Source organism: Dendrobates tinctorius, unplaced genomic scaffold (genome assembly GCF_039654945.1).
Source record: "Dendrobates tinctorius isolate UK_male_01 unplaced genomic scaffold, ASM3965494v1 ptg000184l, whole genome shotgun sequence".
NCBI lineage: Eukaryota > Metazoa > Chordata > Amphibia > Anura > Dendrobatidae > Dendrobates > Dendrobates tinctorius.
The window spans coordinates 14292907-14317427 of NW_027361851.1; the positions used below are offsets into that span (position 1 = coordinate 14292907).

At 45.8% G+C, this 24521-nt stretch overlaps 1 protein-coding gene across 3 annotated transcripts in view; it reads left to right on the forward strand.

Annotated features, from left to right (window-relative positions):
• Positions 1-24521, forward strand: part of LOC141055135 (C-Jun-amino-terminal kinase-interacting protein 4-like) — a 315480-nt gene that overhangs the window by 22246 nt on the left and 268713 nt on the right. The gene's annotated exons all lie outside the window — the stretch shown is intronic.

Consider the following 24521-nt stretch of genomic DNA (forward strand, 5'->3'; position numbering starts at 1 on the left):
AAAAAAAAAGCATGTGCCCGAAAATGGTAAGAATAAAAGCTTCAACTTGTCCTGCAAAAAATAAGTCCCTCACATGACTGTTCAACAATATATGGAAAAATTATAGCTCTCAAAATGATACAAAAACTAGGTTTTGCAATTAAAAGTGTTGTGTGTGACAACGGCCAAGCATAAAAACCTGATATAAATCTGGTGTCGTTTTAATCAAACCGACCCGAAGAATAAAGTTGTCTAATGACTTATACCGCATGAGGTTTGTTGATCTGCTTCCCCAAGATTGCAGTAAGGTTCAGCTCATATTTTACCCTGCACTCTATGCTGAGCACTTGCATCAGAGTTTTCGTGTAAATCTGATTCAGACAGAACCCCCCCGGCTGAAGATACCCTGTAATGAAGCGGATGGAGACACAGTGGACAATGTATGACCTACGATCCATCGGTGTTCGTCTTTTTAGTTGTGCATAATAGTGCCGTCGGCCCTTTGAAAAGAAGGACATTGGAGAACAGAGTCCATATGGGAGTTCAAAGTAACTCTGCTGCTTCGGTATAGTGAATGGATTCTTCAGGGTTTCATCTGAATCACATCACTTGGAGATTTAGATGGAAACCCAGATAAAAGTGCTCAGTGTAGAGGGCTGGATAAATGTGATCCAAAATGTTATGTAAAATGTTCCCAATAAAAGTGGGAACTGGTAGTACAAAGACTCTTGAGGAGCCACAACGCTTTTCCAAAGAAATCCAGCAAATTCTGCACTCCCAAATCCAAATGCCCCCTCCCTTTTGAGCCCCAGTGTGCCTAAATCACATTTAGCGTCCACATGTTTTGCGCCCACATATGTTTGGCAATTCTGTAGTAATGAGAACCTGCCTAATTTTAGTGTGTGTGTCTCGAGAAGCATGAGCTGGGCATAATGTACAGGTCACTACAACTTGCTGGGCACTACAAGTTGCTGGTCACAACAACTTACTGGGGACAGTAAGTAGTTAGCAGTAGATAGCAGTTTGTAATTTACTTCGTAACATTATTATTATTTATTATAGCGCCATTTATTCCATGGCGCTTTACACTTAAACGGGTGTACATAATAAAAAAAAGTACAATAGTCTTAAACAATAAAAGTCATGACTGGCACCGGAGGAGAGGACCCTGCTCGAGTATATAGTGGGTGAGGGTAGAGCAGGTCGTGTAGCAGTTTGGTGGTTACTGCAGGTTGTAGGCTTGTCAGAAGAGGTAGGTCTTCAGGTTCCTTTTAAGGTTACCACAGTAGGCCAGAGTCTGATATGTTGGGGTAGAGAGTTCCAGAGTAGGGGGGTTTGCATGAGATAGATCTTGTATGTGATTGTGTGAAGAGGAGATAGGGAGATTTTGTGAGGATCGGAGTTTGCGTGCAGGTAAGTCCTGGCAAACGAAGTCGCAGATGTATGGAGGAGACAGGTTGTGGATGGCTTTGTATGCCATCGTTACTGTTTTGAACTGGAGCCTCTGGGTAATGGGGAGCCAGTGAAGGAATTGACAGGGGAGAGGCCAGGAATAGCGGGGATATAAGTGGATTAGTCAGGCAGCAGAGTTTAGAATAGATTGGAGGGGTGCGAGAGTGTTAGTAGGGAGGCCACAAAGTAGGAGGTTGCAGTCTTCAAGGCGGGAGATGAGTGCATGGACTAGGGTTTTTGCAGATTCTTGGTTGAGAAATGTACAGATCTGGGAAATATTTTTGAGTTGAGGTCGGCAGGAAATGGAAAGTGCTTGTATATGTGGTTTGAAGGAGAGATCAGAGTCCAGGATTACCCCCAAGGCAGCGAGCTTGTGGGAATGGGGAGAGTGAGCAGCCATTTACTTTAGTGGATAGGTCTAATGTCATGATACCAATGCTGGGTGACCGGCACTGCTGGGGTTAATGTTCTGACCTCAGTGCAGACTCTCACCTGCACACCTGGGACCTATTATGGTGGCCTCTCATTGGTTCTGGGGAGGCTTCTTATAGCCTCAGGAAGCTCCCATCCCCGTCAGTTATGCTTTCGTCCTTGGCATTGTGTGGTGACCCCTGAGTGTGTTAGTGCTGTGTTCTGGTTGCTTGATTCTCTGTGTATGACTCAGTCTGTTCTCTGGATATTGCTTTTGATCTCTGCTTGGCCCTGACTATCCGTTCTGTCTCATCCCTGGTGCTTTAGTGATATCTTGTGTATGACCTTTGGCTTTGTCTGACCTCCTGTCTGTTTATCCCTCCTGTACCTCGCTTGCCTGTACTGTGCATGACCTCCGCTTTGCCCGACTTTGAGTTTTCTACCTTCTTTGAAAGCAGGACGCTAAGCCCCACCCCCTTGCAGTCACATGACCGTTCACATGACTGTGGTCCTGTGCTGGCTTGCTAAACTTCTACATTCAGGTCCTGTGCATCTTTATTTTCCGGCTGTTCTTGTCCCCAGGGTTCCCTACGGTGCGGGTGAGTCCCTGCTTAGCAGAGGCTGTACGCCGGCGCTGTCAGGACCCTGACATCTAATGGGGAAAGATGATGAATTCTGTTTTGTCTATATTAAGTTTTAGAAATCTAATGGAGATGTAATTGCGGAACAACATCGTGGGATTTTGGTTAGTAGGGAGGTGATATTTGGTCCAGAGAGGTAGATCTGTGTGTCATCGGCATAAGGGCTCATACTCGCTTGCGATTCTCGTGCGAGTCTCTCGCATGAAAACCTGGCCCTACCGCCGGCATTCGGACTGGAGCGTGCGACTGCATAGAAATACATGTAGCCGCACGAACCAGTCCTAGTGCCGGAGGCAGTGCCAGGTTTATATGCGAGAGACTCGCACGAGAATAGTGCGAGTCTCTCGCAAGTGAGTATGAGCCCTAAAGGTGATACTGCAAGCGGTGAGATTCTATGAGCTGTCCCAGGCCAAAGGTGTAAATGGAGAAGAGCAGGGGCCATAGGACTGAACCTTGCGGGACTCCGACAGATAGGGGTCGAAGTGAAGAGGTGGTGTGTGAGTGGGAGACGCTGAATGTCTGGTCTGTTAGGTATGACGAGATCCAAGATAAGGCCAAGTCTGTGATGCCAAGAGATGAGGGTCTGTAATAATAAGGAATGGTACACTGTGTCAAAGGCTGAGGACATGTCCAGGAAGAGGAGGACAGAGTAGTGTTGCTTAGCTTTGCCAGTTAGTAGGTCATTGGTGACTTTAGTTAGCGCAGTTTCAGTGGAGTGATGTGTTCGAAAGCCATATTGTAAGTGGTTGAAGAGGAAGATGGAAGAGAGGTGGGAGGACAGTTCGAAATGGACGTGTTCCAGTAATTTTGAGGCATAGGGGAGAAGTGATATGGGGCGATAGCTAGATGCAGAGGATGAGTCAAGAGAGGATGCGTTTGAGGCATTGGTAGTTTTTAGTGATAAGTTGAAGAGATAGTTGGGGTTGGGATGGAGACTGGAGAAGTTTGGGATGAAGTGGGATGGGATCGGGTTAAGTGCACATGTGGTGAGATGTAACCTCGAGAGTAGAGGAAAAGTTGATCTTCTGTAATGGTGGAGAAGTTGGCTTTGGAGAAGGAGGGCTAGGTAGTTAGGAAGAGGGGTTGTTGGCCAAAGCTTTCTCTGATGTTCTGAATCTTCTGCTTGAAGAATGAGGCTGTCTTCAGCTGAGATGACTGGAGAGGGAGGAGGTGCTGGGGGACGGAGGAGAGAATTAAAAATGTTAAATAGCTGTTTAGGGTTGTGAGACAGGGAGGATGAGAGATGAGCTGTAGGTTTCTTTTGCTCTGGCGAGTGTGGCCTTGAAAGTAGTGAGGAACTGTTTGAATGCGATGAAGTGCCCGTTAGAGTGGGATCTTTTCCATCTACGCTCAGCATCCCTGGTATCCCGTCTCAGTTCTTTGGTCAGGCTGGTGTGCCAGGGTTGTCTGTTGATTTTGCAAGCTGTGGTATGTGTGAGGCGGCAACTGATTTGAAAGCTGCAGCTATTGTGGTGTTATATAAAAGCGGCATCTGCATTGTGTAAGGAATTTATGTCTGTAAGAGGGAGAAGGGATTCAGACAGTGAGTATAGATCGAGGTGTTTAAGATTTCTGCGAGGGTGTGCAAGGTTGTGGGGTGGGAATTGTGGACCTGGAGAGGAGAGGGAAGAGAATGTAAGCAGGTTGTGGTCAGAAAGAGGGAGAGGTGAATTAGAGGTTAGATAGGGAGCAGAGGCGGGTGAAAATAAGGTCCAGTGTGTGGCCAACTTTGTGAGTGACTGCAGAAGAGCACTGAGCGAGGCTGAAGGAGTAAGTGAGAGAGAGAAGTTCAGTGACAACTGAGAGGGAAGTGTCAAAAAGGATGTTGAAGCCACTCATGATAGTGGGGATGTCAGCGGAGAGGAAATGAAGTAACAAGGTGGTGAAGTGGTCGAAGAAGGTGGTGGCTTGCCCTGGGGAAGGTAAATGACAGCCAGATGGTGGGAGAGTAGATGTGCACAGAGTGCACCGCATAAGAAGGGAAGAAGCTAAGTAGCGAAACGCGCATTGGGGTCCTTCAGCCCACATTAAAAGCAAGGTTGGTTTCTGGCTTCATCTACTATTATTATTCTAATCCCGTATACCCATCTTGGCAAACTGGCTATTACTGGCAGTAGTCACACTTGGTATCAGATTATAAATCTCATGTCTATGGTCTATTTTTGTAGGTCTGATTTTCGGATCACTAATTATGCATTGTTGCACTTTATATGACTATTTGAGAGAGATCTGTTTTTTTGCACTTTTTATATATCCTCCTTTTTTGGTGGTCAATATATATTTTTTGCATATAATTTATACCTTTTCTGTGTACTATATACGGCCTTATTGGTATATGTGATTGTTTTAAATTGCCACTTTTCTAACCTACCCTAGGCATTGCTGATTCCCTTATGTATGTAATATCAAATTATTTATTCATAATCTTGATTTTATCATTTTTTGATTAAATAAAATCCTATATATTTTATATACTTCTCCTGGTCCTTTTCTCTTAGGTTTATGTGATGTTATAATGGACAAGCTTTAATACTATTAGCCTTTTTTTGGGATTACAGATGGTGGGAGAGTAGATGTGCACAGAGTGCACCACAAAAGAAGGAAGGTTAACAAAGGGGAGCAGTAGGATTTGGGTGAAGGAAAATTATCTGACAGGAAAAGACCAACTCCTCCGCCATGTTTTGTTGCTGGGGCGGGGGGTGTGGGAAAGGTGGAATCCACCAAACAAAAGTGCAGCTGGGAGAGGCTGTGTCAGGGGGGATGAGCCAGCTTTCGGTGATGGCGAGCAAGGAAAGTTTGTTAGTAATAAAAAGATGATGGATGTTGGAAAGTTTGTTGCCGACAGAGTGAGCATTCCATAGAGCTCCTGTTAATGGGACTGGGGAAGCGGGTGCTGGGTGAATGAGCTTAAGGTTAGAGAGATTACAGAAATTTGTGATAGAGCGTGGAAGGGAGGTAGAAATGACTTTGAGGATGGGGTGAGGAGGACCAGGATTTGGAGAAATCTCACCAGAAGTGAGGAGGAACAGAGAGTGTTAGTAGGTGGGAGCAGGAGAGGGCATGAAGGGGTTGTATGTGTTTGGAAACAGGATTGTATTTTGAGGAACAGATCTGAGGAGGAGGTGAGATGGATGGAGGGAGAGAACCAGTTCCTTATTAGGTGTTGGGATTAAGGGGGTTAGTGAAAAGTGAAGGATTATAGGGGTAAAAGTGAAAACAAACTAACATTGTTTACTGTGACTATATATCCAGTTACCTTCAGTTCCCTTCTGGTTCAATTCTGGATAAATTCATAGCGCCACACTTCTGTGTTGCACTTCTATGGTGGACTCTGCAGACTGACGTCTTGCAGATGTATTGTTTACACTATATTTTCTAGAAAATGCATTAAGGCGTGGAGCTGAGGGGTGTGGTGTATGTTCATCTTTGCCAGATAATTAAGAGTGAGTCAGATGCAGGATGATCAAGGAGGTCATAAATAACATTGGGGGTATAGCAGGTTGTCATGCTCGCGCCTTGGCTGAATGGCACGAGCCGGGGGGTTGTGGCCCCACTGTGCCACAAACCAGACTACCCTGGAAGGGGCGTAACTGCGGCAGCTACCTCGGTCTTCACTGGAGCCTCTGATGGTGAGGTCAGGCTTGTGCGGCAGGTAGCTGCCGGGTTCCACTCCAGGGTGGTGTCTGGCTGTGGCTGCTGATCCCACTCGGGAACAGGACACCTGGACAGGTGCGATTGTCTCAGCCTGCTTGTCACAGGGCAAGCGGGCACGGCTTGGAGACACAGGGCAAGCGGGCACGGCTTGGAGACACAGGGCAAGCGGGCACGGCTTGGAGACACAGGGCAAGCGGGCACGGCTTGGAGACACAGGGCAAGCGGGCACGGCTTGGAGACACAGGGCAAGCGGGCACGGCTTGGAGACACAGGGCAAGCGGGCACGGCTTGGAGACACAGGGCAGACTGACGTGGTATAAGAAGGGACAGGTAGGGACCTGTTCACACAGCAGGTGTAGGCAAGAGGGAGTGATGTATGTTGGAACAGGATTTGGACCTGTTCACACAGGAGGTGCAGGTATGGATATAGGCAGGAGTGCGGAGTAGGCGGAGCCGCAGGAGTGCGGAGTAGAGCTGAACCACAAGGTCTGTGGAGAAACTGCAGCAAGAAGTTCTGCAGCAGCAGAGAAGACAGTGCTGACAGGGAGGACACAAGGAAAGACACAGAAGGGAAGGAAACCACAGACAAGGAGAAAGGGAGGCTAAGGTAGGACAGAGTTCAGACAAGGTACAGGGACAAAGACTCAAGGACCAGTGTTGTGAGTTCATTTTCCCCTTCATTACTGAGGCCCGAGGAACTCCCTCCTCTGGTAAAGAAAGGTAGTGAGCCTGATTATCAAACACCTGAGGCTGATGATGATGACTGGCTGAGTGGAGTTACTGACTGGATATAAGGCTGTCGACGCCCTTCTGCCCTGCGGGTGATTTCTCTGTGGGATCCTTGGAGACCAGTCTGAATTCCTGCTCCTCTAAAGCTAAGTTTGCTGCTCGGCCTTTTGCTTTGACTTTGTTTTGCTTTGTTTTTCTGGATTTCTGCCATTCCCTGCTGGAGTGTGCTGAATTCATTTAGCTCTGTCTTCTGAAAATACCTGAGTGCTGATTTAGTTTTTGAAGCCTAGCTGCTTCAGGGCCTTTTTCATATCAGCTTGTTGGGTTATGTCTTTGATAGGGTTTTGGCAGATTGCAGACAGCAGCCTTCCTGTCCTTTCCTATCTAGGTAGTTTTGGGCCCCGTCTTTGCTCAGTCTATCTTTCTGTCTGTGTTAGTATTTTCATCTTGCTTCACCGTCATTATATGTTGGGGGCTGCCTATTGCTTTGGGGTCTGCTCTGGGGCAGTTTAGATTTCCCCTTTCTTTCTTTAGGCCTATGTAATTCTCCGGCTGTGATCGAGGGGTCTAGGGCATCGTAGGAACCCCCCACGGCTACTGCTAGTTGTGTTGATAGGTTCAGGGGTCTGCAATCTGATAGTTGCCAACTTCTCTGGTTTTCTGGACTTAGCTTGTATTTCTGCTTTTGCCTCCTACGGTGACTCATTCATAACAGACCAGGATATTCTACCTCCTGGCAGGCGGAAGGACAAGTAAACAAAAAGCTAGGTCCAAGACACAGAGACCAGGATATGCAGCCTCCTGGAGGGCAGGCAAAGAACACAAAGCAAGGCTAAGAGTATTCCTACAGAGAAGGAGATACACAGAACAGGGCCTGGCTTCCTCAGCAGCAAGATACTGAGTATAGACATTGCACAGGCAATGTTCCAGTGGGTGTGGTGGAACTAAATAGTCAAGGGCTCTAGGTAATTGGTCATGGACAGATTAGACAGGTGCCCCCTGACTGCATAAGAAACAGAGTTCTGGCGCCGCCCCCCTATACATGCACAGCCAGGAGCCATGCAGGAGAGCAGAGGCACAGAGCATAGGACTGGCAGCAAACAGAATTCACAGCATGACCCAGAGCAGTGAGTAAAGCTGGAGTCACACATAGCAACTTACCAGCGATCCCGACAACGATATCAACGTGTCAGGATCGCTGGTAAGTCGCTATGTGATCGCTGGTGAGCTGTCAAACAGACAGCTTCACCAGCGATTAGCACAGCGATACTGAGTGCGCGGCATTGCTGTGTTCGTTAGCGCTGCCATATTCATGTCAAAAATAGAATTAAAATAAATATTGTTGTTGTCACCTTCCGACGTCCCGTGCAGCATTCCCGCCTCTCTACACGCTCCGGTCCCAGTAATCCTTTGCGAGAATTACCACGATGACGTCAGTTCTCGCGGGATCGCGAAGTCTCGCGGTCATTCTTGCAAAGGATTACTGGGACCGGGAGCATGGAGAGAGGCGGGAAGACTGCGCGGGATGCCGGAAGGTGAGAATAACAATATTTTTTTATTTTTTTAAATTATTTTACAGCTGATCGCTGGTCTCCCGCCTGTCACACGCAGCGATGCGTGCTGGCCAGCGGGAGATCAGTGACGAAAAAAATGTCCAGAGGTTTCTTGCAGCGATCAGCGATACCGGCAGGGGGCCCGGTCGCTGATCGCTGTCACACACAGCGATCTCGCTGGTGAGATCGCAGTTGTGTCAAAAAAGTTGTGACTCAGCAGCGATCTCGCTAGCGAGATTGCTATGTGTGACGGGGCCTTAAGTTGATGTGCGGGGGATGGGAGGCCATGCAGTGATGCCACCAGGGTTGTTACACAGGTGTTTGTTGAAAAGCAAACCAAGAAGCTGCGGCAGGGAAAGTCTGTGTGGAAAGCTGGGTCTCGTACCAAGTGGATACAAGTAGAAGAGGTAGGGTAAGTCAGTGTGGAAAGCTGAGTCACGTACCTGTAGGAAGAATAGATAAATGGACATGCTGATTAGAGTGCGATGATGGCAGGGTACAGTCTGTATACATCATATAAAATTCTGGATTAATTCATAGCTCCACACTTCTGTGATGTACCGTATATACTCGAGTATAAGCCGACCCCCCCCAATTTTGCGACAAAAAACTGGGAAAACTTATTGACTCGAGTATAACCCTAGGGTGGAAATGATGCTCCATAGATTATGCCCCCATATGTTGCCCCCATAAGATGCTCCATAGATGCTGCCCCCATTAGAAGCGCCATACATTATGCCCCCATATGCTGCCCCCATAAGATGCTCCATAGATTATGCCCCCATATGCTGCCCTCATAAGATGCTCCATAGATAATGCCCCCATATGCTGCCCCCATAAGATGCTCCATAGATTATGGCCCCATGTGCTGCCGCTGCTGCATTTAAAAATAAAAGAAATGACATACTCACCTCTCCGTCGCTGGGGCCAGGTGCCGGTGTCACTGCTGGCACCTGAGATACTCACCTGTCCTGCGTCCATGGCTGCTTGCAGGTGTCTGGCACGTCACCTGTCAGTGACGTTCAGACTGCAGGGGGCGTAACGCGCCCTAACCACATCACCACGCCCTCTGCTGTCTGAACGTCACTGACAGATGACGTGCCAGACAGCAGCAAGCAGCCATGGACGCAGGACAGGTGAGCATCGCTATACTTACCCGTCCTGGTGCTGTCTCTTCAGCCCCCAGCTTCTCCGCGATCTCCCTTCCTGCCTTCAGCGGTCACGTGGTACCGCTCATTAAAATCATGAATATGCACATATTCATGAGTTTCAATGAGCGGTACCACGTGACCTCGCAGAGAAGCTGGTGGCTGAAGAGACAGCGCCAGGATGGGTAAGTATGACCTGACACCACCGCCCCCCACCTCCCCCTCCGACCCCCTGGTGTATATGACTTGAATATAAGCCGAGAGGGGGGGGGGGACTTTCAGCCCAAAAAATGGGCTGAAAATCTCGGCTTATATTCGAGCATATACGGTACTTGTATGGTGCACACTACAGGCTGACGTCCACTGCTTCTTGTTTCTGGAAAACTCCTATGGAGTCAAAATCGTCACTACACCTGTAGATAAATTACCAATGGGGTATAATTTCCAAAATGGGCTCTGTACTATTCTTGAAAAATCTGGGCTCCAGGAGGCAAATAGCGCTCCGTCCCTCCTGAGTCTTGCCGTATGGCTAAGCAGTACTGTACAGCCACATATGGGGTATTTATACATTCAGGAGAAATTGTGGGACACATTTTGGTGCTACTTTCGCCTATTTCTTTGTGAAAATGTAAAATCTGGGGCTAAAACAATTTTTGTGGTAAAAATGTTTTTTTTTTTTTTTTTAATTCACTGCTTCAATGGTACAGTATAAAACTGACAGACCTGTGGTATCCGTATGATCACTGTGACTCTAGATTAATTCATGAAGAGGTGTAGGTTGTAAAATGTGGTCACTTATGAGGAGTTCTGCTGTTCTGGCACCTCAGGAGTTCTCCCAGTGAGTCATGGCCCCCACAAACCATAATAAAATCTGCACTATAATCTGGCGCTCCTTCCCTTCTGAGCTTTGCACTGGGCCTGAAAAGTATTTCCTGTTTACCTATAGAGTAATGGTGCACTCAGCAGAAATTTTTACAACAAACTAAGGTCCATTTTTTTTCTTATTAGCCCTTAGAAAAATGAAAAACTTGGGGTTAAAACAACATTTTAGTGGTAGATATTTCATTATTCATTCTTCACTGCCCAGTAGTATAAAATTCTATGAGGCACATGTTGTGTCAATATGATCACTGCACTCCTAAATCAATTCATTGGGGAGTGTAGTTTGTAACACGAGATAATATATGGGGGATTCTGCTGTTCTGGCACTTTAGGGGCTCTGCCAATGTGATATGGCACCCACCTCCTAAGGCCTGTTTCACACATCCGTTTGTGTCCATCAGTCAAAATCCGCCATTTTGCAAAAAAAACGGATCCGCCATTTTTCCTGGTGGATCCGTTTTTCTTTCCCATTGAGTTGCATTACCGGCGGATCTTGACGGATGGCCATCCGATGGATCCGTTTTTTTGCGGATCCGCCAAAATTTTGACATCCGCTGACATGCCCAAACGGACCATGCAACGTTTTTTCGGGCGGCAGGATCCGCATTTCTCACTGCGCATGCCCGAAAGACTTCACTCAGCCGTAAACTTAACCCTAAACTCTGTTCTGGCGGCTGAAAAAGTCTCTGTCTCTCTGTCTCTCTGTCTCTCTGTCTCTCTCTAACGGTCCGGTGCCAAACGTTGTGGTCAGTACAGGAACGGATCCGTTATCCGCCATTTTAGCGGATTTTGACTGACCAAAAAAACTGATGTGTGAAACAGGCCTAACCATTCCAGCAAAATCTGATCTCCAATATGGCGCTTCTTGCCTACTGAGCTCAGTACTGTGCCTCAAAAGTAGTTTTCGACCACATATGGAGTATTTGTAAAGGAAAAAGACGCGCACTCTTGCTATGTAGATAGGTGCTGACTGAGCGTGGAAAATCCACAAGCAATAGTCACTAAATAGACAGTCGCACTCAAAGACTTGCTCTTATTGAAGAATCTTTGTAATTTTTATTTTTTGTTTTTTAATTCAACAATTAGTGTAACACCGCAATAAATCCAGAAGTGTACTTTATATGGTTACGTTTTGACCTAACCATAGGTCTTTTTCAAACCATGCTGCAAAATAAAATATGGGCAATAATTACAAAAATGAACAGAGTAAACATAATGTCAGAAAAAACGAACATATTAGGTATAACTATGTACGGATAAAGTCAAGAGTTGAAGGGCCCTTGTAAATATAGCACACATTTACATACATAGACAATGACAACATCGGGATCAGTAAAAAATCAAGGAGGGTACAATGCTACTTAAGAAGTAGACAGAGGACATTTCAGGCTGTTGGCCAAAAGGATCATATTAAATTACATTTGCTGAGTGATGCGTTTAGGACAAAGGGGAGTGGTGGAGGAAAGCGGAACACATGGGAAAGCAAGGCTGATAAAGTTAGTACTGACCTCAGATAGAAGTTTCAGAGTGGGTACAAGCCACCAGGTCAGTACAACAGCAGCACCTGGCGTCCCTGCCATCTTTCTCTCTGCACTTTCTCATTGTCTTTTTTTTTCTCCTACAGCCCTTAACAGGGACTCTGAAAATAATTTACTTATCTCCCACTCTGAAACTTCTATCTGAGGTCAGTACTAACTTTATCAGCCTTGCTTTCCCATGTGTGCCGCTTTCCTCCACCACTCCCCTTTGTCTTAAATGCATCACTCAGCAAATGTTATTTAATATGATCCTTTTGGCCAACAGCCTGAAACGTCCTCTGTCTACTTAAGTAGCAGCATTGTACCCTCCTTGATTTTTACTGATCCCGATGTTGTCATTGTTTATGTAAGTAAATGTGTGCTATATTTACAAGGGCCCTTCAACTTCAAGATTCTTCAATAAGACCAAGTCTTTTTTGAGTGCGACTGTCTATTTAGTGACATATGGAGTATTGGCGTACTCAGGAGAAATTGCCCCCACATTTTTTGGGTCATTTTCTCTTGCTTTCCTTGTGAAAATATTACAAAAAAGGTTAAAGCAATAATGTTGTGTGGGTTTTTTTTTTTTTCACAGATCAATGATGTTAAATTATTGAAGCACCTGGGGTTTCAAGGTGCTCACCACACATCTAGATCAATGCCATGAGAGGTCTAGTTTCCAATATTAGTTTGTGGGGGGTTTTCTACTGTTTAGGTACACCAGGGGCTCTGCAAAAATGACATGACACCCGTACGCAATTCCATCATAATCTGTGTTTCAAAACCTCACTCCTTCCTTGCTGAGCCCTGCCGTGCACCCAAACAGTAGTTTTCCCCAATATTTGAGGTATCTAAGTACCCAGGAGGAATTGCTTAACTGTGCCGCTAACTATAGACCTGTCTCTAATCTTCCCTTCATCTCTAAACTCCTGGAACGCCTGGTCCACTCCCGTCTTATCCGCTATCTCTCAGAAAACTCTGTTCTCGACCCTCTCCAATCCGGTTTCCGCTCTTTACACTCCACTGAAACTGCCCTCACTAAAGTCTCTAATGATCTGATAACAGCTAAATCAAATGGTCATTACTCCATGCTAATTCTCTTGGATCTCTCTGCAGCATTCGACACTGTGGATCATCAGCTCCTCCTCACTATGCTCCGTTCCATTGGCCTCAAGGACACCGTTCTCTCCTGGTTCTCCTCCTATCTCTCCGACCGCTCCTTTACTGTATCTTTTGCCGGTTCCTCCTCCTCTCACCTTCCCCTTACTGTTGGGGTCCCCCAAGGATCGGTTCTAGGCCCCCTCCTCTTCTCCTTGTACACTGCCCCTATTGGTCAAACAATCAGTAGATTTGGTTTCCAGTACCATCTCTATGCTGATGACACCCAATTATACGCTTCTTCTCCTGACATCACGCCAGCCTTTCTAGAAAACACCGGCGATTGTCTAAACGCTGTGTCTAATATCATGTCCTCACTATATCTGAAACTGAACCTGTCTACTAATGTACCTATAACCGACATTGCTATTTCTGTGGGTGGTTCCACTATTACTCCCCAGCAACAGGCCCGCTGTCTTGGGGTCATACTTGATTCCGAGCTTTCCTTTGCCCCCCACATTCGATCACTGGCTCGCTCTTGTCATCTGCATGTCAAAAACATTTCTAGAATTCGACCTTTTCTTACTTTTGAGTCTGCAAAAACTCTTACTGTTTCTCTTATTCATTCTCGTCTCGACTATTGTAACTCTCTTCTAATCGGTCTCCCTCTTACCAAACTCTCCCCTCTCCAATCTGTCTTGAATGCTGCAGCCAGGATCATATTCCTCACCAATCGTTACACCGATGCCTCTACCTTGTGCCAGTCATTACACTGGCTACCCATCCACTCCAGAATTCAGTATAAACTTATTACCCTCACCCACAAAGCCCTCCATGGCTCAGCACCACCCTACATCTCCTCCCTTGTTTCAGTATACCACCCTACCCGCACCCTCCGTTCTGCTGATGACCTGAGGTTAGCATCCTCAATAGTCAGAACCTCCCACTCCCGTCTCCAAGACTTTACACGTGCCGCGCCAATTCTTTGGAATGCACTTCCCAGGTCAATACGATTAGTCCCCAATCCCCACAATTTTAAGCGTGCCCTGAAAACACATTTATTCAGACTGGCCTATCGCCTCAACACATTAACCTAATCTATCCCTGTGTGGCACAGCCAAAAGTTTTACCATAACCAGATTTCCCGCATCATGTTCCCACATGCTTTATGCATCCATTAGCACTCTGTGTCTGTACTGTTACACACTTAACATTATGGCTGGTCCATACAATCAGGGCAACTGTTACCACCCACCTTTCGTGTCTCTTTCCTCATAGACTGTAAGCTTGCGAGCAGGGCCCTCTTTCCTCTTGGTATTTGTTATAATCTACTGTATGTGATTATTGTTATGCTGTAATGTCTATTGTCTGTACAAATCCCCTCTGAAATGTAAAGTGCTGCGGAATATGTCGGCGCTATGAAAATAAAATTTATTAATAATAATAATAATAATATTTGTTTCGATGCATCCTGGTACCCTTGTGAAAACTAAAAAATTGGCTAAAATAAAATTTTTGTGAGAAAAATGTTTTTTTTTTTTTTCCATAGGTTAACGTTATAAACTTCTGTGAAGCACTTGGGGGTTTAAGGTGCTCATCACACATCTAGATACAATCCTTTAGGGGTTTAGTTTCCAAAATTGGTAACTTGTGGGAGGTTTCCACTGTTTTAGGCACGTCAGGGGTTCTCCAAACGAGACATGGCATCCGCTAATATTTCCAGCAAATTTTGCTTTCAAAAAGTCAAATGGTGCTCTTTCCTTTCAGAGCCCTGCCATGCACCCAAACAGTTGTTTTCTCCATATATGGGGTATTGGTTTTACCCCAAAATATGTTGTTCATTTTCTCCTTTCTGTGTGAAAATAAAGAAATTAGGGTCTGAAGTAAAGGTAAATGTTCATTTTTTTTTTTTTTCCCTTCTACATTCCATTAATTTCTGTCCAGCAACTGAAGGGTTAATAAGCTTCTTGAGGGTATGTGCACACGTTGCAGATTTGTGTGCAGAATTTTTCTGCACAAAAAATGCATCTCCTGGCAGAAAACGCAGCTGCAGATTTCACAAACTTCATCGCGTTTTTTGTGCTTTTTTTTTTGTGTGCGTATTCTATGCTTTTTTTTAGTGCAGTTTTTCATTGCGGTTTTCCACCTGCGGATTTCTAGAATGGAGCAGGTGGAAAACTGCAGCAAAAGTACACAAAAGAAGTGACATGCTGCTTCTTTCATGCCGCACCAAATCCGCATGGGAAAAAAACAGCATGTGCACAGAGGATTTTGTTTCACATAGGCTTTAATGCTACTGTACATCACCTGCAGTTCTGCTGCGTATACGCAGGGCCAAATCTGCTGTGTATCTGCAGCAGAAACGCACCGTGCGCACATAGCCTGAATGTGGTTTTGAACTCCTTGAGGGGTGCAGTTTTTAGAATGGTGTCACTTTTGCATATTTTCTGTCATATAAGCCCCTTAATTTAACTTCATATGTGATCCCTAAAACAAAGAAAAAATAGAGGTTTTGTTGGAAAAATAAGAAATTGCTTTTAACCCTTCTTACAGACATTGGTGCAATGTTATTTAACTATTTTGTGTGACATAACTCTGATTTAAGGGCAAAAAAAGATGTTTGAAAGTTGCAAAAGTTTTTAAATTTTCTCCAAATTTCTCTTTTTATGACAAATGCAAGTCCTATTGAATAATTGTTACCCCAATCAAGTGCAATATGTCACTCAAAAACTGTTTCCGAATCGGTGGGATTTGTTTAAGTGTTCCATAGTTAGGATCTCATAAAATGACTTGGTAATGAAGTTGCAAACAGCCTTGAAGGAGGTAAAGGGGTTAAGGTCAGTGTTCATGACTACATCATAAGAAGGGGACTGGGCAAAACTGGCCTTCATGGCAGAGTTCCAAAAAGAAAACCAATGCTGAGCAATATCAACATAAAGACTCCTCTCAGTGTTTCAAGAAAACATCTTGTTGATCCCCAAGATTTTTGGGAGAATAGTTTGTGGACTGACAAGATAAAAGTTGAACTTTTAGGAAGGTGTATGTCTCATTACATCTAGAGTAGAAGTAGCACAGCATTTCTGAAAAGGAACATCATGCCAACAGTAAAATGTGGTTGTAGCGGGATGGTCTGTAGCCATTTTGCTGCTTCCGGACCTGGATGACTTTCTGTGGTAAATGGAACTATGAATTCTGCTGTCTATGAAAAAATCTTGACGGAGAATGTCTGGCCATCTGTTTGTGACCTCAAGTTGAAGTGCATTTGTGTTATGCAGCAGGACAATGATCCAAAACATACCAGCAAGTCAACCTCTGAATGGCTTCAGAAAAACAAAATTAAGACTTTGGAGTGGCCAAGTCAAAGTCCTGAGCTTAATCCACTTGAGATGCTGTGGCATAACCTTAAAAAGGCAGATCATGCTCGGAAACCCTCCAATGTGGCTGAATTGCAACAATTGGGCCAAAATTCCTCCAGAGCGTTGTAAAAGACTCATTGCCAGTTATCGCAAATGTTTGATTGTAGATCTTGCTACTAAGGGTGGCCCAACAAGTTATTGGGTTTAGGGAGCAATCATTTTTTTCACACAGGGCCCTGTAGGTTTCGATTTCTATTTCCCTTACAGACCTTCATTTAAAAACTGCATTTATTCGGACTCCCATGACAGCACCACGAGAGAGGGGATCCGCCCCATAGGAACAGGAAACCTACAGATACAAAAGGGCGGTACCTCTCCCACGCATCAGTTGGTTTCCTGTTCCTGAGGGGACGGGATCCTACAGAAGAATGGGATCCCAGGCCGGCCAGCCGACACCGGTAGCGAGGGGGTCTCCTACCTCGGCTTGGTTCGGATTTTCTGGAAGACGCCACGGTGGCCCAGGATGGGTATCACGGCGGTGGCGTGGACAGCAGGGAGCGGCGTCCGGAGGATGGCCGTCTCCGGAATTAAGCCGCCGCCGGTAAGTATTTTCCCCCCCGGGATTCCCGGCTCCGGCGGCGCAGATAGGTTGCCAGCGCTGTGCAGAGGGCTGCGACCGGGCGCTGCTCCGGAGCTCCCGGGCGTCCCGCGGAGCTTCCGGCGTTTCTGGGGTAGCGGTGACGTCAGGGGGGGGGGGGGCGGAGGAGGCGCTTCCGGGTCAGCGCGCTACTGCGCATGCGCGGCGATCCCAAGATGGCGGCGCCCATCGGAAACACCGATGGCGCGCGGTGGGGCGCCAGCTGGGGTAGGGAGATCCATTAAGGGGGGGGAGGGGCGCGGCATGGAAACTGCTGACCGGAGGAGGGGTATTTAGGCGGGACCCGGGCAGGGTACCTTTCCTTGGCCACATTACTACATGCAGCAGCAGCAGTGGTGATGGAAAGCAATCGAGAGCAGCAGCGACAGAAGCAAGGGCAGCAGCGGCAGACATCACTGCCGCCCCTGGATGACCTTCGGCAGGTCAAACAGAAAAAGAAAGGGTCCCGTGACAGTAATGCGGGACGAAGTGACCAGTCCACTCGTAAAAGCTCCTCCAGGCAGACAGGAGCATCGGCTGAAAGAAATCCCCCTCGTTCTCCGGTACTTGATTGTGGCACTGGTAAGTGATCTTCGTGAAAGTTCACTCAGTGACGGGACCCCCCTTCTGTGTTTTTCTTTTTCTAGGGAAAAAAAGCTACAAATAAAAATAAACATAGGGAATGCGCACTCTGTGCATGCCCATTACCAGACGCGTGCCTCAAAAGATTGTGCCCCCCCTGTATTCAGCAGACGGCAGAAGAGTCGCCTGCAGTAGCGGCGAGTTTGAGAGACATTGTCAGGGTAGAAATGAGGGAAACCCTAAAGTCCTTGTCTCAGCCGCAAAGTCTAAGGGGCGAGGTCCCGGCGGAGTCTGATTCCTCAGCAGAGTGGAGAAAAAGCAGAGACTCCCAGGCTTCATCTCCCTCGTCCTCTTCAGGAGAAGAGGACTCGGGGCGATTTTGTCTGCCTCTTGACCGGGTAGACAAGCTGGTCAAAGCAGTCAGAGGGACAATGGAGGTAGAGGAGCCTAAGCCCCATTTATCCATGCAGGATGTCATGTTCGGTGGGCTGGAACAGAGGAAGCGGAGAGTCTTTCCGTTAAACCAAAAGATACAGGATCTGATCCACAGAGAGTGGAAAAGACCGGACAAAAGAGGGTCGCTACCACCAGCCCTCAAAAGGAGATACCCCTTCGACGATCCGGCAGTAAGTTCTTGGGACAGAGCCCCCAAATTAGACGCTGCCATTGCGAAGGCATCAAAAAAATCCTCGCTCCCCTTTGAGGACATGGGATCCCTTAAAGATCCCTTAGACAGGAAAGCTGATACCTTCCTGAAAAACACCTGGGAGATGGCGGCTGGGTCCTTAAGACCAGCAGTGGCTTCAACGTGCACGGCCAGGTCCATGATGGTCTGGTTGGACCAGTTGGAGTCACAACTAAAGCAGGGTACATCAAGACAAACAATTCTTGGGGCCCTACCGACCATCCAAGAGGGAGTAGCTTTCCTAGCAGATGCCTCAGCGGATGCAATGAGAATGGCCGCCAGAGCAGCAGGTCTCTCTAACGCAGCTCGCAGAGCCCTGTGGCTAAAGTGCTGGCAGGGAGACATCCAGTCCAGAGCAAAGCTCTGTGTGATTCCATGTGAGGGCGAATACTTATTTGGAACTGTCCTAGACGAGCTGCTTGAAAAGGCGGGGGACGACAAGAAAAAGTTCCCAAACCTTTCATCAGCGTCCTACCGTCGCCCATTTGGTAGAAGGAGATTTGGCCAGGGGAGAAGGCGCAACTCTTCACCTGTTAGAGATCGACCCAGATGGGAAGACAGAAGGAGACGAGGTACGGGCTATATGTTTACACGCTCGTCAAGAGATCAAAAGAAACCAAATCAATGACTAGCGGTTCCCGTAGGGGGTAGACTGTCATCCTTCTTCCCGGCATGGTCGCAGATTACGAATAGTGACTGGGCGCGCAAGGTAATATCCACCGGGCTTAGGTTGGAATTTACCCAGATCCCGCGGGACACCTTTAAACTGACCCCCTTAAGATCTTCTCATCTTGAACAAGCGGCTTTAGAAGCGGAAGTCTTGAGCCTATGTCAGAAAAATGTTCTGGTAGAGGTCCCAGAGGCTGAAAGAGGAAGAGGGTTTTACTCTCCCCTGTTTGTAATCCAGAAACCTGATAACACATTCAGAACGATTATAAACCTTCGTTCCCTTAACGAATTTTTGATTAATCATAAATTCAAAATGGAGTCCATTAATACAACAATAAAAATATTGTTTAAAGGTTGTTTTATGGCAGTCATAGATTTGAAAGACGCGTACTATCACGTACCTATCCATACAGACTTCCAGCAGTTCCTGAGGGTGGCAGTTTCAGTAGAGGGCACAGTACGTCATTTTCAGTATAGAGCCCTTCCCTTTGGTCTCTCAGCAGCACCCAGGGTTTTTACAAAATTAGTGGCCGAAGTTATGGCTCACTTACGAGAGGTTGACGTCTTAATCATTCCATATTTAGACGATTTCTTGATTGTAGGAAAATCGATGGGTCATTGTAAATCCCAGATAGAAAAAGCTAGATCCAGGTTAGAAAACCTAGGATGGATTTTAAACTACGAGAAATCCCGACTCCAGCCCTTAAAAATACAGAAATTTTTAGGATTGATACTAAATTCAGACACTCAGCGGTGCCTGCTACCACTAGATAAATTACAAAAGATACAGGAGCAGGTTCTTCGGGCAATGGATAATCCATCTATGACCCTCAGACAGGCCATGTCCCTGTTAGGTTCTCTAACTTCATGCATCCCAGCAGTAAGGTGGGCACAGTTCCATACCAGAACCCTTCAAAACGACGTCTTGATTAATAGCAGGGCCCTTGGAGGCTCCTTACAAGGTCGGATGTGTCTAAGCCCCTCAACTGTTACATCACTAAGATGGTGGCTTCAGAGCGAGAACCTAGCGTCAGGGGTGCCCTGGATAGCACAGATAACCCGTATTATAACCACAGACGCTAGTTCCTTTGGTTGGGGAGCCCATATGGGGGACATAGTGGTACAGGGCCAGTGGGATTCTAATTCTGAAATCTCATCCAACCAGAGAGAACTATTGGCGATAGAGCGAGCAGTCAAGAAACTCATTATCTACCTGCAGGGCCATCATGTGAGGATACACTCGGACAACCAGGTAGCGGTAGCATATGTCAACCACCAAGGTGGAACCCGCTCCAGCGCTCTGATGCAGATAACAGAACGGCTCCTCCAGATAGCAGAGAGAAATTGTCTATCTTTGACCGCGCTCCACATCAGCGGAAAGGACAATGTAAGAGCAGACTTTTTAAGCCGCAAGGCTCTAAGACAAGGAGAATGGGCTTTGAACAAAGACATTTACCGCCAGATTGTCCGCAGATGGGGCCAGCCAGAGGTAGACCTCTTTGCCACCAGAGAAAACAGAAAAGAAAGATTGTTCTGCTCTCTGAACCCCAGGGAAAATCCCCTGGCGGTGGATGCCCTACTGATAAGATGGGACTTTTCTCTGGCATACGCCTTCCCACCATTGAATCTTCTTCCCCTGGTAGTCAGGAAGATCAGAGAGGATCAGGCAAGAGTCATACTGATTGCCCCCTTTTGGCCCAGGAGGACCTGGTTCGCGTGGTTGAGGACCATGTCGGTAGGCGATCCCTGGGTACTATCGAACCTTCCGGATCTCCTCTACCAGGGGCCAGTCAGCCACCCACAAGTAGCGAGACTTCATTTGACGGCGTGGTGTTTGAAAGGTCACTATTAAAAAATAGAGGGTTCTCCAAGAACTTAATTGACACCCTCCTAAGAAGCAGAAAATTAACCACCACTAATATTTATGCTAGGACCTGGAAACGCTTCCTATCCACCTTTCACTTTGACATCAGAGATGGAATTCCCACAAAACATATTCTGGAATTTCTCCAGAAAGGTTTCGAATTGGGTCTCTCCACAAGTACGCTAAAAGTACAGGTTTCAGCCTTAGGGGCCCTGTTTGCAGCTGATATTGTAAAAGATTATTGGGTAGCAAGGTTCATCAGAGCAGCGGCCAGATCGAGACCTATACACAAAGACAGATGCGTACCGTGGGACTTAAACTTAGTCCTTACAGCCATGACAGAAAGTCCGTTTGAACCTTTAGATTCCGCCTCACTAAAGATTATATCCCTTAAAACAGCATTCCTGGTAGCAATAACATCCGCACGTAGGGTGAGCGACATACAGGCACTCTCCAGATTGCCTCCTTACACAGAGTTCTTAAAGGATAGAGTGATCCTAAGGCCAGATCCAGCATACCTTCCCAAGGTAGCAACACAATTCCACAGGACACAGGAGATAGTTCTGCCTTCCTTCCTCCCTAATCCAACCAACCCTAAAGAGCAGAAACTTCAGGCATTAGATATTAGGCGGTGCTTACTGACATATTTAGCAGCCACGGATCCTTGGAAGAAGGAGAACGCATTATTCCTATCCTTCCAAGGTTCCAGAAAAGGATACAGAGTATCAAAACGCACATTAGCAAGGTGGATTAGGGAGGCTATCTCTCTTGCCTACACAGCAGGTGGCGGTCCGGCTCCACAGAACCTGAGGGCACATTCCACTCGGGCCATGGCATCATCCTGGGCAGAGAGATCTGGAGTATCAATTGATCAAATATGTAAGGCGGCCACCTGGTCATCTCCTTCCACCTTTTTTAACCACTATCGGTTAGACATGGGTGCCTCCTCAGACCTCACCTTCGGGCTAAGGGTGCTGCAGGCTGTAGTCCCTCCCTAAGTTAGTTTACATCTCTGTAATTCTCTCGTGGTGCTGTCATGGGAGTCCGAATAAAGTATTAAGTTACGTACCGGTAACGGTATTTTTCGGAAGCCCATGACAGCACCCTTAGTTCCCTACCTTGTTCACATATAGGGGTGCACTCCTTAGAAGTTTGTTCATAGAATCACCTTATGTGGGAGATGGTATGAAATAATTCTGTTAAATAGGGTAGATAGGTTGTATATATCATATGTTGTGTACTAACCATGGTAGCCTCTCAAGCTCTGTAATCCAACTGATGCGTGGGAGAGGTACCGCCCTTTTGTATCTGTAGGTTTCCTGTTCCTATGGGGCGGATCCCCTCTCTCGTGGTGCTGTCATGGGCTTCCGAAAAATACCGTTACCGGTACGTAACTTAATACTTTTGCATTTACTTGTGTTGTCTTATCTAATAGTTACATTTGTTTGGTGATCTGAAACATTTAAGTGTGACAACCATGCAAAAGAATAGGAAATCAGGAAGGGGGCAAACACTTTTTCACACCACTCTATACTATATATACCGCATTTCCCTGATCCAATAATTCCTTCATACAAGGAAATTAAATTAGTCTGGCATGACTTGTTTGCTACAAACCCATGCTGACTCTGGTTACTTCCGGTATTCTTATCCAAGTACTTGCATACATGCAGTTTAATTTGTTCAAATGGCTTTCCTAGTGTAGAAGTAAGGCTCATTGTCCTGTAATTTCCTGGCTCCATCTTCTTTCCTTTTTTGAAGATAGAGATGACTTTTGCCCTTCTCCACATTTCGGTGACTTCTCCTGTTCTCCAAGATTTTTCAAAAATTCTGGCTAGTGGATCTGCAATTTCCTCTAACTCTTTCAGTGCCGTAGGATATAATTAATCTGGACCAAGAGATTTAAAATCATTTAAATTAGCTAAGTGTACCTTCACTAGGTCTCTTGTTTGTAGATGGTGTGGATGCTCCCTTTTTCAACCTGTAAAAATCATATTTGACTTTTCTTTTGCTTTTTATATACCGCCCAAATTATTTTTTATTGCTTTTGTGCTCTCTTGCAAGCTTCACTTCACGTTAATCCTCTTCTAAATGCTTCAATCGATATTGATCGCAGCATTTAGAAGAAATGCAGAAGGAGGGGCCAATCGTTGCCATGGTAACTCGATGTTATCACAGCATCCAAGTCACCAGGCTCTGACAAGGTAGAGCATGCGTAGTGTATGTTCTAACTAATGTGTGTCGGTACAGTACTGACAGTTATAAAGCATAGCAATGTTCCAGAAAGACACAACCTATAAAACGGTCCCTCCTGTAAATCCCTTCAGTGAACACTGTAAAAAAGAAGAGGCAAACAGCTATGTTTTTTCATCATACCGCTGATCAAAAATTTAAGTAAAACGCGATCAAAAAGACTAAGTAATTAAAAATGGTGAAACGTCTGAAAATGTCATCTTGTACAAAAAAGCTGACGTGCATCTCAATCAGCAGAAAAATAAGATAAATCTCTCAGAATAAAGCAATAGTTAATTTTGCATTTTCTATAAAATAGTTTTTTTCTGTGTAAAAGCATCAAAACCTTAAAAAAACACAAACGTGGTATCTCTGTAATCACACTGCTCCGAAAAATTTAAGCAGTCTTAACGCTTTTATCAAATGGCAGAAACCCCCCCCCATTTCCAAAAAAAAAACCCAAAACAATTCCTGAATGCTGGTCTTTGTTAATATACCCTCCTAAAATTGTAATAGAAAGTGATCAAAAAACATTGTGACCAAAAACGATACCAATAAAAATGTCAGCTCGTCCCGCAAAAGACAGAATTCAAGCTTCCATGACTCTTGACAGTAGAAATATGGAAAGATTGTGGTGGTGCACAAACTAGTTTTTGCAAAAAAAATAAGGCGTCTTTTAGTGTAACAGTAGCCAAATCTAAACAAAATATACTGTATAAATCTGGTATCACTGTAATCTCACCGGCCCATTGAATAAAGTTGACTAATCACTTATACAGCACGAGGGACGGTGTTAAATTAAGTAAAACTAATTCTTGGCTTGCTATATACATGTGGTTGTGTTCCTAAGGAAGATGTCATCTGAACTTTGTAACGCGTTGAAATAAAACCCACTTTCATCTGGATATCTTTGTCCTTGTATAACATTCGGCAGCGTGGATTATATCCACAAACTTTCCATTTCTTCACATTTGACAAGGTCGCCTACGGACCTGTGGATCTGCTGCAGCTGATGCTCTCAAGAGATCTATATGTCATTACATTAGATCTATCAGGTTAGTGCAGTTTGAATAGATTGCTTATTTTGTCCATCGGATAAGACCCTATGTGCGCTGATTCCTTCTACAGTTATGTTCTCAATATTTTACAGAAGCGTGCTGGTCCCATGTCTCCAGCACCCTACTTGCCAGCGGCAGTTCTACTGATTGACAGTTTAAACCAGCAGCATTGACGTGCCGTCCCTAACTGTGCTGTAAATGGACAGCTTTACCTCTGCAGTACAGAAAAGGGCTTGTTAGCATTGGGCTCCATACTTAGCAGACCGGCCTTTGCCACAGAGGCCAGTAACTTGGGCAATGATCACTAAACAATGAATTTAAAATCCCTCTTCAATGGCTGGTGTTCAGAGTACAGAGAATATACAAGTGCTTCT